This window comes from Felis catus, chromosome A1 (assembly GCF_018350175.1).
Source record: "Felis catus isolate Fca126 chromosome A1, F.catus_Fca126_mat1.0, whole genome shotgun sequence".
Classification (NCBI taxonomy): domain Eukaryota; kingdom Metazoa; phylum Chordata; class Mammalia; order Carnivora; family Felidae; genus Felis; species Felis catus.
Genome location: NC_058368.1, coordinates 61,315,107 through 61,329,396, shown reverse-complemented (window position 1 = coordinate 61,329,396; position 14,290 = coordinate 61,315,107). Strand labels below are relative to the sequence as shown.

Here is a 14,290-nt window from a genome sequence, read left to right as displayed (position 1 = left end):
CTTCCATCTTTGGCTCCTCTCTTTCTTATTTTTATTTAAAAAAAAAATCAAACCAGATGGCAATAAGTAAAAGGACTAAAATTAAAATATAAGAATATTCTAATGTTGGTATTAAATTACTTGAAAAAATTCAGAGATTTGAAAAACTTACAAAAACAAATGTAATATATTGTTTACATTTTTATCTAAAATCATTAAAAGTTTCCACAAAGAAAAGGAAATGCCAGTGACTATATGATAATAAATAAAAAGTTTTTATTTTAAATAGCACTAACAAACTGTTTCCTAGCCTTTCTCCTATATGCATTTATTTCTCCATTCTGCTCTCAGTAAAGTATAATATTTTCCATCACTAAATCCATTTCCCATTGTGGGGACCTAAGCAGCTCTGTTAATAAGGTGAACACGATGATATCATAATCCCTATGTCTCATACATCATTGTATATTAAGCCATAGCTTACAGTCATCCAAAATTGTGAATTAAATATCTGAAATCCAATTGATAAGTCAACCATGGGAAACAAAATAACTTTATCTTGTAGTGTGTGATGAGAATACATAATGAAATACAGCCTGAAAACAGATTACAGTAAATATTTCTTTTTTTTCCCCTTTGTGCGTGCGTGGGGGTAAGGGCAGTGGGGAGTGGGGTGGCAGAGAGATAGAGACAGAGAAAGAGAGAGAGAGAAAATCCCAAGCAGGTTCCATGCCTAGTACTGAGCCCAACACGGGGACTCCACCTCATGATCTTGAGATCATGACCTGAGCTGAAGTCAAGATTCAGATGCTCAACTGACTGAGCCCCCCTGGTGCCCCAATAATCTTATTTTTATTGACATGAAAACATAAATAATAAGCTGCATACCATATTGGTAAAATGTATATAGATTTTTATTTATATTAATTATAAAGACACATTTGTATGTGTATCAAATATGTGTATGAGCACATAAATGAAAAATATGTTAGATCAGATCAGTGTTAGTCAGATTTCACTTTATATATTTTTAAAAGTGAAATATTTAGTGGGAATATAATTTGGTAAAACTCAAGCTGTGAATAGGAACGCAAATACCTATTATATTATCTAACTATTTCACTTTTAGATAATTATACAAGATAAATAAAAGGGTATACATATAAGTACATGTACATGAATATTCCCAGCAGCTTTATTTATAATAGTCTCATACTGGAAATAACCCAAATTCAACCAATGAACGAATAAATATACTGTAGTACATCCACACAGTAGAATACTACTCATCAATAAAAATAATTGAACTATTAATATAGACAATCGACAAGGATGAATTTCAAATTAATTATGCCAAGTGGAAGAAGCAGAGGAAAAGAAAAGTAGGTACTGTATGATACTAAGAATATAAATTCTAAAAATTGCAGGGGCACCAGGGTGGCTCAGTCCATTGTGTCTGACTTTGGCTCTTGTCATGATCTCACGGTTCATGAGTTCAAGCCCCAAATCAGGCTCTCTTCTGTCACTGCAGAACCTGCTTTGGATCCTCTCCTGCCGCCCCCCTTCCCCGCCCCTTTCTCATTCATGCGCTCTCATTCTTTCTCTCTCTCTCAAAAACAAATAAAACGTTCTAAAATTGCAAACTAATCTAAAGTGACAGCAGATCAGTTGTTGCTGGTGTTGATGCTAGAGGTGGAGTAGAGGGCTGAGAACAGACACAAGGAAGACATGAGGGAGAGTTTCCAAAGGTCATGAGAAAACCACTATGGATGATGGATATATTCATTATTTGGATGTAGGTGATGGTTTCAATGTATTATACTTACATGAAAATTTATTGAGGTGTATATTCTAATATACAAATTATACATCAACATTTCAATAAAGTTATTAAAAAAATATTGAACCAGTCCTAAATGCCAACTCTTTCCATCTGCTTCTCAGAATTAATCCAAAAGCACTTATTTAAGAAAGACAGAACTTTATACAACTGGTAGTTGTGTACTCTTTTGTAGTCTCTTAAATTTTTCTGTTAAAATCTCTCTCAGTTATCTCACAGGTGTTTAAGGGGAAATCTGGTCAGCTACCTTACAAAACCCCAGTGGCTTTCCTTGACTATTTTTGCTTCACTTCACAAGGACAGCTGACCCTGCTGGGTGCCATGCATGCTGTTCTTGCATGGTACTGGGTCACCAGGTAAGAGAACTCCCTTTCCCCATCAACACATATGATACTGGCTATCTTAGGCAGAATTTGACTACAGGAAGGAAAAAACATTTCAACAGTTTCAAGCAGCAAATAATTTACTATCAAGGGATTAGATATTAGCGACATTATTAGAAGAACTAGATGGGTGGATTCTAGACTAACCCTATGCAGGAAGGTAGGAATCAGGAAACTATCCCCGGCACTGGAACTCTTGATTTCAATTACATGATGTCTAGGTATAAGCCATAGATCAGATAAACATTGTGCCACTGCAAAGACTATCAACATCGGCAAAGCCAGTGACTGTACACTGGAAGGCTGTTGTAAAAATGCCTAATATCTTCATGCCTGCAAATGAGCAGGGGGATTAAAAAAAAAAGAAAAAAAGGACAGCAAGATGGTTCTTGCCTCTTTCTGCCTTATGGAATTGTTTATATTTATACCTGACTCACTTGAATATCTCTAGATATTTCCCAGACTCTGGGAAATATAAACTAACCTATGTAGTATAGGAAACTATATCACAGCGGAAAGATTGTGGATGTGGATGCCGATTCCTCTACCTTCATTCACCATGTCCACTAAATTATCCATTTCTGCCAGCTATCAGTTAGAGTCTTGGTTTTACCTAAATGGGAGGTGTGCTATTAGGAATTGTTGAATTGTAGAAGTTGCACTAGGGGGAAAGATACTTATCTGCCACTTTGTTATTAATATTTTTTCCACAAGAATACCAAAGCAGTACTACTTGTGATGGTATGCCTTATGGGATTTTTTTTTTTTTTTTGTCTTACAGGATTTTTAATGAAGCAGTACTATTAAAATAATTTTACTTATATTTTACCCCCTTAATCCACAATATAAATATGAGTCTAAGAAGAGATGGATATAGAACTTAGAGAAATCCTTTTTAAAAAAATTTTTAAATGTTTATTTATTTTTGCAAGAGAAAGAGAGAGACAGAGCACAAGCAGGGGAGGGTCAGAGAGAGCAGGAGACACAGAATTTGAAGCAAGTTCCAGGCTCCCAGCTGTCGGCACAGAGCCCAACATGGGGCTCAAACTCAAGAACTGAGAGATCACAACCTGAGCCGAAGTTGGGTGCTTAACCAACTGAGCCACCCAGGCACCCCTGGAACTTAGAGAAATCTTAATGAGAAACTCCATCTTGTACTCTGACTTTTCCCTCAACAATTCAGGTTTTATCAGTGACTCATATTTCTCTCTTTAGCATATTTATCACATTTAACTCTTGGTTATGCTAGAATGAATTGTCATCTTTCATAGAAATCAATCTTAAAGAGTTTGGCAGACCATGTGTCCTAAAATGATACAACTCCCATTCCATGTGCTCTTTTGCAATGTTACCTTAATGTTCTCTAATCAAGAGATGAAGTCTATTTCATCTTTTGAATGAGTCACCTTGTGACTACTAGGACCAACAGAATTAAAAGGAAGTAGCATTCTGGAACTTTTATGAACAAGCATTTAAAATGCTTGGTAGTGTCCAACTTTGTGCTCTGGAGTTAGCATGTAAGAAATTGTGAGACCATCATGCTGTGTGAAAGCCCAAGCTAGCCACATAGGGAGGCCATGTGGGAAAAAGAGAAAGAGATGTCTGACCAGCCCTGGACTGTTCTAGTCATTCCAATTGAGTAAAAAACAGATGAGTAATGATATCACCTTGAATATTTCAGCCTTCTATGTCAGCCCAGTGTCAATCCATATGGAACAGAGAGAAAAGCTGTCCACAGTGTAGGTGCCTGACATCATGCTTTTGATTGCCAGGCATCCATTTCAAGGACATCCATCTTGAATAAAAATACTGCCCGCTGTGTGATACAGCTACTAGCAAAATATCCAGATAAGAAATTAGGCTGCTTCCACCCTTGAAGTACCCCTTAGAAAGCCTTAGAAAATCTAGATAGCTGCTTGAGTGGCCCTGCTTCCTTCCTTCCCATGCCCTAATTCCTACTCTTCCACTTTAAATTAGCCAATAAAGACTGAGCTTGTAGGGCACCTGGGTGGCTCAGTTGGTTAAGCATTCAACTCTTGATTTCTGCTCAGGTCATGGCCTCACAGTGTTCTTGGATTCAAACCCTGAGTCAGGGCTGTCCGTGCAGAGCCTGCTTTGTATCCTCTCACTCTCTCTCTCTCTCTCTCTCTGCCCTTTCCCTGCTCGTTCTCTTGTTCTGTCTCTCTCTCTGTAAGTAAATAAATAAACATTTAAAAAAATAAATAAAAAATAAAAACAGGATTACATTTCAGGTATTTTTTACCTTTAGATTAAAATGTATTTTAAAAATATTACGTTATGAATTACGATATTTTAAGCATGTTTTTAACGCTCTGACATATTACTGGAACTCTGATATTTCTTATCTGAACATTTTACTGTTCTAATTTTTTGATTTTCTAAGGATACTGTCAAATTCTATAATTAGGAATAAAATGTGGTTTGCAACTTCTATTACTGCCATTACATAAAGTTAAGAAAATAGGCTATATTTCACTTCAGTTGTATCTTAAGATGAATACAATTAGCTGTTTATAAGTTAAGTAGTCTCCAGTTGCCTGAAGAAATGGAGAGGGTGAAGTACTTGATCAAAATTAGGCTTCCTTGCAACTAGCAATTCTAAGCAAATGAAAAGGTAGAGTTACGTATTTAAAATATATTTTAAAATCATTTACAACCGTTGGTGGAAATTCACTAAGTGTGCGGAAATCTAATGTATTCTAGGAGCAAGTTTGTGTGTGTGTGTGTGAATTTCTATGTATGCTTCAATATTTTAAAGCCAGTAGGAGAAGAGTGGTCAATTGTGAATAAATGTAAACACAGCCCCTCTCATTGAGGGGTCTCTTGAGTCACACAGGTCGGCTAGGTCAGTGTAAGGACTGGAACTCTTGAGGCTGACAGCAAAGCGTAAGCTTTCACTTTGCTTAGAATCATTTACTAAGAAAGCCGCCTGAGCACAAACTGACTTGTGTTGGCAGTGAATTTCTGAGTCCTGACAAGATAGGAAAGAATATCTTCCTTTGGATTTACTCTCTTCTGTCATGTCAGGGGAAAAAAAAAAAAAAAAAATACTGTGTTAGCCCCAGGAATCAAGTTACCAAACAGCACTAAATTCCCAAAAGAAAGAAGCTGTTCCTGGGGGAAGTCTGTAACATTTAATTGGAGCACATTTGACAAGACTCCCTCTCATTACAGCCTCAATGCTCTGAGAGCCCTTTGAAAACATTAGTGCCCCAGGCCACTCCCTGCCCCTCCCTATAGATAAGGCTGACTAGTTTAGAATAATCTTTGAAGGACTGGGTTGACAGCTTCAGATAAAAGTGCTTCTAATTTATAGGGCAGAGCTAGGAGGGAATGAACTCTGAGGCCAGGAAAAGAAAGCAAAGGTGGAGGGAAATTAGCCAGGAATGCTGCAGAGGAATTCAACATTACACTTTTCTTATCTGAGTTTATTAAAACTTTGTCCAACTGTAGCTAGCAGAATCTAAAATAAATATGCTATTAATATAGCATTTAGAGAGCAACAATAATGGATATATGAGAAAATGTTCCTTTAGATCACAAATTCTAAGCAAATCAAGAAAGCAGCTAATGATTGTTGCTTCTTAATTATTGTCTTTCCATTCATGCTCTCTAATCTTTGCTACAATGCTGTTAGGCAAATACTCTATCCTCTGAACTCTAAGACAACTCATTTTTAGGAGGTACTTAATAATAGCTTTTTTGAAGATCTAGGAAATCTAGGATTTTATCCAAAAGATTTATATTAATTTTCCACCTTATTTAAATTTTGCAATTTTAAAGGGTTCATGCTATTGGGGAAGTGTCCTAGTCCCAAGGTGAGAAATCTGTTGATGTTTTGTACTTTAAAATACACCACTTTCAATGGAGAACATCACTACCCGTTATTCTAACTCAGCAGAGTTATCCCAATCTTCTTCCCAGGCAATGAAGACTGTTCTCCATTCCATGGATTTTATGGCTGGTGTCTACTTTTTTTTTTTTTTTTTCCCCTAGTAGGGTAGAATCTTAAGTTTGTCTAAATTACAAGCAAAATAATAAAACAATATATGTTACTGTATACATTGCTTATTTAAATCATTTGAAATGATTTGTTAATTCAATACAGATATGAAATAGTCATGTATATATAAACAAATGGTAGTTGAAAAATTTTTTTTTAAATTTATTTAGAAGGAGTCAAAACTCCTGGACAAAGTATAAAAGAATGTATTAGGTCATTAAGTTTAAAAGAGGCAAGTTGTATGTGACCTACATATCACTGAAGATACATGCTTAATTTAATCATAAAACATGTTTAGATTGAAACATAAAATTTAAGTAGAAATAATTAGAAATGCTGCTTCTCTAATTAAATATTAGAAGATTGTTTTAATAACAAAAATAGCAAAGTTTTAAAGGGACACATTTGAAGCATTAAATTGAAACAGAATAATCATGGTCCTTTAAATAATATAAATGATAAAATATTGAGAAATAAGCATAATGTAGGTTGAGTTTCATTTTAACTTGTTTTCCAAATCTGACTCATCTTAACTTTCAATCTACTTTTTATCCTTTTAGCAATGCAGTTTATATCATTAAAGACTTTATTCACCTATAATTCTGATAGAGTGTCTCATAAAAAACATGTACACTTACCAAGACTACACTTTCATTAAATAACCTTTAAGTTAAGGAAATGAAACCGAGGTTTGATGACTTGTTTTCTCCAAAGAGACTTTTATGAAGGAACTTAAATTCACACTTATTTACATTCGTTTTCTTAAAATATAACTTACCTTGCCATGAGGAAATTTTAAGCAGTACTTGCAAAGCATCTCATTATTGACACTGTACCAGTTAGTAAGTTTCATGCTTTCTCTTTTAGTAGACATCTTTAAGTATTTAACTAAAAGCAACTTTATATCCTTACCCCATATGTAGCAACAAATAAAACACATATTTAACTGATTCTACATAATGTTAATTTTTTTTTAATTTATTACACTGATCTGCTAGTATGCTGCAAAATATTTAATAGCCAACACTCAAAGAAATTAAGAAAAAAATAAAGGCCTGGTATTTTAACATTTGCCAATTTCTGTGGTGTAAATAGTTCCACCATCGTCACTTTCAAGCTACACCCTGACATCGGCAAACATGTAGTTTTAAAAAAAAAAAAAAAATGACAATAATTGTGTCTGCTGATCTGATCTGAGCTGGTTTCCACACAGTATCTAGAAGGTCTTTAACCAAAGACTTTTAAAACAATTCCATGTTTAACATGTCTGCTTCTACTATTGGGAACTTCTAGGGTTATTTATCATTTTATGATATTTGCAGTAATAATCTTTTAAGAAACAATAAGAAATAATTATGACATATAAACCAATCAGACTAGACAAGAGAGGTGTCAAACCAAATAACCTCAGTTTTAGGTTGCTTCTTTACTTGTATCTATGTCTCTGTATTTTAGTCCTATAATTTTTTTTCATGTTTTGATAATTTCAGATTGTATCTTGAGGCTACTGAAGATACTCATATATGTCAAAAGTACCAGATAGATGTCATTATTAAGTATTTAATTTTTAGCATAAGAACTTCAGTAATAACCCACTTGGTGGAATATTATATTTTTTAATGTAATAGTGAAAAACACCTGAAAATGAATATTCATCATTCTCAGTTTACTCATCTGATCCTACATTGTTACAAACATGTCACTCCAGAAGCTATAGAACAACACTTATTAACCTAATTTCATTATAACCAAGGATTAATAAAAATGTAAATCCCAAATATAGGTTAGTGACATTCTTATTTTACAATAAAGACATGCTTTGTTTATATATATTTGTGTGTGTGTGTTACATAAATAATATAATATAACATAACATAATATTATATATATATATAATATACACATACATAAACATACTTGAATTAAGGTCAAACTGTAAAATCACATTTCAAAATTTCACATCACATGAAACTCTTTCTCATTCATATACATTTATTTGCATATTCTAATACTTCTCTGGTTTGAAAATAGCTCATGAATTATGATTTCCTCTCACCTCACTACCTCAAACATTCAAATGCCCATAAGTTAGTCCTCATCCTAGAAATTTTTGCATAACCTTCCAGACCAGGCCATTTCGTAGAGGTCTTAAGATATTAAGACCTGATATTAAGATTTGATCTCAGTCCAAATACCTCGATATATACTCTATTGCAGTGCTAGCTGGAGCCTATTCTACTAATTGCAAGACTTAATCAATTTCCTTTACCTCAGTTCTGTTCACTGGCACCATTGTCATTGGTAAACCATGTTCAGGGCCAGCAGAGTTAAGGATCTCTGAGAAGTGGGGCCGGATAATAGACCTGGCACAAATCTCTGAGAATACACACTGAGGCTTGATTTTTTTTTTCCTCTTAGAAATCAAAATAAGTGAAATTCTACTGTAAAAAAAAGAATCACTCCACTGACCTTGAGAAAGCTGTCAGACATGGAAGGAACTTCTTTTCTACAAAAAAAGGAAACAACACAAAAATGACAGGTGCCAAGTATCTTCAAATAATAAAATACATTTACAAATTTTTGAAGCTTTTTCTCCTTTCAAAGTTTGCCAAGATGTGTTACTTCATTTCACTGTTTGGCAGGTGGACACCCTTCAGCAATATGTTGGTTGGTAGAAGATATTCCCTGAACTATTATTTTGGATTCAAGAAAGTCTGGCAGGAGTGAAGTTTTTCTCTGGCCAATTAATGATTTAAGGAATTTCTGAGTATTACATTAAATTATTTCAGGGATACTTTGAAAATTTTTAAAAATTAAAATGGATCAAGACCCATTTAATATGAAAAATGCAAAAGTAAAAAATGATCCAAAAGAAATAAATTTAACTTAGAATGTTTTTTAAAAACAATATAGTTTTAACCTTTTGCCTGATAACTGATACATATCTATAAAATATGCTCTCATTCAATATATTCTAGATAAGCATTTATATATACAAATGAAGACACTAAATAAAAAAGGAAAACACACATATTTGTGATTGGCACTGATAACAGCAGTGCATTGATGTTTTTGCATCAAATAAAAATGTAAAAATTACAAAACATACATTACTTATGGTCAACATACTTTACCAGGGACACCAATTTTCATTAATCTCACATTCATTGTGTCTTCAGAAATTGCTTATTATAAAAGTTTACTATAATATATCAAACTGCAAATAGATGTAAGATTATGAACATTACAAAGCACAGGAAATCTGATATAGTCTGGGATACTTTCTTGATTAGCTCAGGCTGCTATAGCAAAATATGATAAAATGGGTGGTTTATAAACAAGAGAAATTTACTTCTTAAAAAAGGATGGAAGTCTGAGATCAGGTGACCAGCATAGTGAGATTCTGGTGAGAACTCCAGGTTGCAGACTGCCTACTTCTTGTATCCTCAGATGGCAGGGAGCAGAGAGAGAAAGCAAGCTCTCTTCTGAATCTTATAAGGGCACTAATTCCATTAATTAGGGCTCTACTTTCTTGACCTCATCTAATCCTAATTTTCTCACAAAAGCCCCACTTCTTAATTTAATCACATGCTGGGGTGGGGGAGAGTTTGGAAGACACAAACATTTAGTCCCTAGGAGATAACATATATAACTTCTTTTTTTCTTAATGCTTATTTATTTATGGGGGGGAGGGGGGAGAGAGCAAGAGACAGAACGTGAGTGGGGGGAAGGGCAGAGAGAGAGGAAGACACAGAATCCAAAGCAGGCTCTGCACTCTGAGCTGTCAGCACAGAGCCTGATGCAGGGCCTGAATATGAACCATGAGATCATGATCTGAGCCAAAGTCAGATGCTTAACCGACTGAGCCAACCAGGTGCCCCAACATATATTACTTCTAAATTATTGCAGTTTATTCATGTGATTCCATCAACTTACAACAATCCTTAAAAATTTAGAAATTATTGCATTAAAAGATTAAATCATGGATGTGGCATTTAAGTACAGACAAAACAAGGAAATTATTATAAAAGAATAAAATAAGACTGAAATTAACATAAGAGCAAGGACTTTAGCAGTGTGGGGGATTCATGAATCCTCTGGGCTAGTTCGAAAAAAAAAAATTGCAGCCAAGAATTTTTTCTGCAATTCCTTGTCTGGAATACCTGGTCAAAGGTGTAAAACAACTTGTTAGGTTCTTTTCTTCTCTTTTTTTTAAAGTTTAACATTATTATTACTTTATTATTATTATTATTATTATTATTATTATTATTAATTTTAAGTAATCTCTATACCCAACAAGGCACTTGAATTTATAACACTGACACCAAAAGTCACATGCTCTACCAACTGAGTCAGCCAGGCACCCCACTTCTTAGCTGCTTTTGTTGTTGTTGTTCCCCTCCCCACTTCTTACCTTCTTAGGCTAAGTTTTATAATCAGGTATCTTTGTCAAGATTAAAGACCTTGCAAGGGTATCAGCCATAAACAAGTAGAGAAGTTTAGGAAAAGAATAATATCAAGGATTAAATCATGTTCTTACAGAAGACATAGACGACTTATGAAATTACTAGAAATGACACTAAATACTCTTTTTATATTTTAGAGGGCTTAATTGTGTTTTAGATACATATCTCTAAAGAATATCCACTCAAAGCATTCAGGAAAAGAGGTTTTCTCACATAGATAAAGGGATTATAAGCGTTCATTTCCAAAGACCTAAAATATCAAAGAAAGAGAAGAGGCAGGATGGTAAAAATCATTATGGAAAAATCTGTTGTCATAGGAATTATAATAGATGGATGCATAGATCCAAAGATGATTTGGGAAACCTGAATGGCTCAGTCACTTAAGCATCTGATGCTTGATTTCTGCTCAGGTCATAATCTCACAAATCCTGACAGTGCACAGCCTTCTTGGGATTCTCTCCCTCCCTCCTCTCTCTCTGTGCCTCCACTGCTCACTTTCTCTCTCTCTCTCTCTCAAAATAAATAAACATTAAAAAAAAAATGATGTGAGAGACAGATGATAGATAATTATATAAATAGGGTAAGATTAACATTACATTATTCCAAAGAACAGAACTAGAAAAAGGAAGCTTAGAAAAATATAATGCTGTCTCCATCTTTTACTCATAGACAAAGACAATGAATTGTTTATATTTAAAGAATTAAAAATTAAGCCTAGATAGCTATACCTTAAAGTTGTGTTATATAAAAGAGATTCTTAAATTATGTAATGATTTAGATTACATAATCTTTAAATTCTCTTTTAAATCCAAAAATATTGCCATTTGCAGTAAAGTTGCTGCATCAGGAGACATCCTATGTTATTTACTCAGCATTTAAAGAGCTGAGACAAAAGGCTTCTCAAGAGGTTCATATTATTAAACATAGTGAACAGCAAACCAGGATCTCAAATGAGTTAAACAAATTCAAATTTTACAAGTCAATGGTATACAGCACCAAGAGTAAACCAGAATGTAAACTATAGTCTTTGGGTGATAATGATGTGCCATTACAGGTTTATCAGTTGTAACTCATGTACCACCCTGGTGGAAAATACTGATAGAGGGGGTGATGATGCATATGTGGAGGAAGAAAGTTGATGGGGCATCTCTGTACATTCCCCTCAATTTTGCTGTGAACCTAAAACTGCTCTATAGTCTTAAAAAAATCAACAGTTGAAAGATTAATTTTATTTTCAGTAAGCAGTGTATTGATACAAATGAAATAAAATCTTCACATTATCTTTGAATTTTTAGCTAAAATAATATTCAGAAATTTTTATTCAAATAACATGTGAACTAAATCTTGAGAGTTCAATCACTGATCTCCTTTTGTCTTTTTTCTGAATGCTAGTAACCACTTAATTACTTCTTAGCTTGGAATTTTGTGTTCTTAGCTTGGGATTTTGTGTTTTATGGCTTTTTAGCTGAATATACATTATGGATAAACTTTAGTATTTTTAAAATTAATGTCAGTTTTTGATTGATTAATATGAAAACAATAGATTTTGCTCATGCATTTTCTTTTTCGTCACCTCTAAAATATTCATCCTAACTGAAGACCTCATTTAAGACTTTATCCATCACACTATCAACAAAAACAAGTTAGGGGCGCCTGGGTGGTTTGGTCGGTTATGCATCCGACTTCAGCCTAGGTCATGATCTCATGGTCCATGAGTTCGAGCCCCGCGTCGGGCTCTGTGCTGACAGCTCAGAGCCTGGAGCCTGTTTCAGATTCTGTGTCTCCCTCTCTCTCTGCCCCTCCCCTCTGTTCACTCTCTGTCTCTCTCTGTCTCAAAAATAAATAAACATTAAAAAAAATTAAAAAAAAACAAAAACAAAAACAAGTTAGCTAGGACTTAAGATGGCAGAGCAGCATAGAGACACTGAGCTGGTCTCCTCCCTGAAATCCAGTTAGATCAGCACCAAAGCATTTTGAACACCTAGGAAATTGATCTGAGGATTAACACAACAATCTGCATAACTTGTGTCTCAGAACTCAGCAGATATGTGTGCACAATCCCCAGACAGCCTCCCCCAGACCTCCCCCAGAGAGTCGGTGCAGGTCCAAGCTACAGGGGTCTTTCGTGTGGGGTTCTGAAACACAACCCCTGCTGGAGGAAAGTGAACCCAGCAGGCAGACAGCTTGGACACAGGCAGGGTAGAGGCGAGGAGTGGAAACAGGCTGGGGACAAAAGAAGGGGTACTTGATCACAGGTCTGTGAGAGCATAGAGTTCCTGTGCCAGAGACTGGAGAGCTGGATGAAGCCATTCCCACCTCTCTCGCCCACACACGTGCAGACAGGCACACTGATCCACACCAGTAAGCTAAGCAGTGCCACTAGTGGATAATAGAGCCATTACACCAAGCCCCACCCAACCACACCTTTCAAGCACATCACCCAGAAGACCAGCCAGCACAAGTCACTCCATCTGCTTAGTGTATGAACTGCAGAGTGCTTCATAATTTCAATTATAGGGGAAACTGGATATAACTTCTATTTGCTGGTTCATTTATTTGTTCATTTCCTTTGCTTCTGTTTTTGCTTAAATTGCCTTATTTTTTCTTTTTCTCTTTTCTTCCTCTTTCTTGGATACAGAAAGAAAAAAAATATTTTTGTTTCTTTTTTCACTTTAGTTTTTATTTTTAAAATTTTTTATTCTATTTCATTTTCTTTTCTTTTATTCTATAAACATTTATTATATAAATGTTATTTTTAAAGTTTTTCTTACCTGTTTTTTTTTCTTTCCCTTTTTTCTCTATTCTACCAGGTTCTTTCAACAAGCAGACCAAACACACCTAGGACCTAGCTTCCTTTATTTGATTTTTTGTTTTGTGTTCAGATTTTTAATTTTAATTTTAATTAATTTTTTCTTCCTCCAAAGTGACAAAATGAAGGAATTCACCCCCAAAAAAGAACAGGAAGAAATGACAGCCACAGACTTAATACAGATATAAGCAAGATGTCTGAACTAGAATTTAGAACCACGAGAATAAGAATACTAGCTGGGGTTGAAAAAAGCATTGATAACACCAGAGAATTCCTTTCTATGGAGATAAAGGACATAAAATCTAGTCAGGCCAAAATTAAAAATGCTATAACCAAGATGCAATCTTGAATGAATGCTATGTTGAATGGTTGCTATGATGGCAAGAATGGATGAAGTAGGGCAGTGAATCAGTGGTATAGAAGATAAAATTACAGAGAATGAAGCAGAAAAAAAAAAAAGAGGGAAACAAAGGCAAAAGTTCACAATATAAGACTTAGAGAACTCAGTGACTTATTAAAAAGGCATAACACCCAAATAGAAGTCCTAGAATATGAAGAGAGAGAAAAAGGGATAGAAGGTTTATGTGAGCAAATTATAGTGGAAAACATTCCTTTTCTGGGGAAGGACACAGACACCAAAATCCAAGAAGCACAGAAAATTCCCATTAGGTTTACCTAAACCTGGCCATCACCAAGGCATATCATAGTCAAATTTACAAAATACACAGAAAAGGAAAGAATTATGAAAGCATCGGGGGGAAACAAATAAATCCTTATCCTATAAGGGAA

General features: G+C 34.7%; 1 long non-coding RNA gene across 1 annotated transcript in view; it reads right to left on the bottom strand.

Moving 5' to 3' along the window:
• Nucleotides 1-1,554: 1,554 nt before the first annotated feature.
• Nucleotides 1,555-14,290, bottom strand: part of LOC123384639 — a 491,342-nt gene continuing 478,606 nt past the window's right edge. The window contains exon 5 of the long non-coding RNA XR_006596050.1: nt 1,555-8,732. This is a non-coding gene — a long non-coding RNA (uncharacterized LOC123384639). The remainder of the gene's footprint in view (nt 8,733-14,290) is intronic.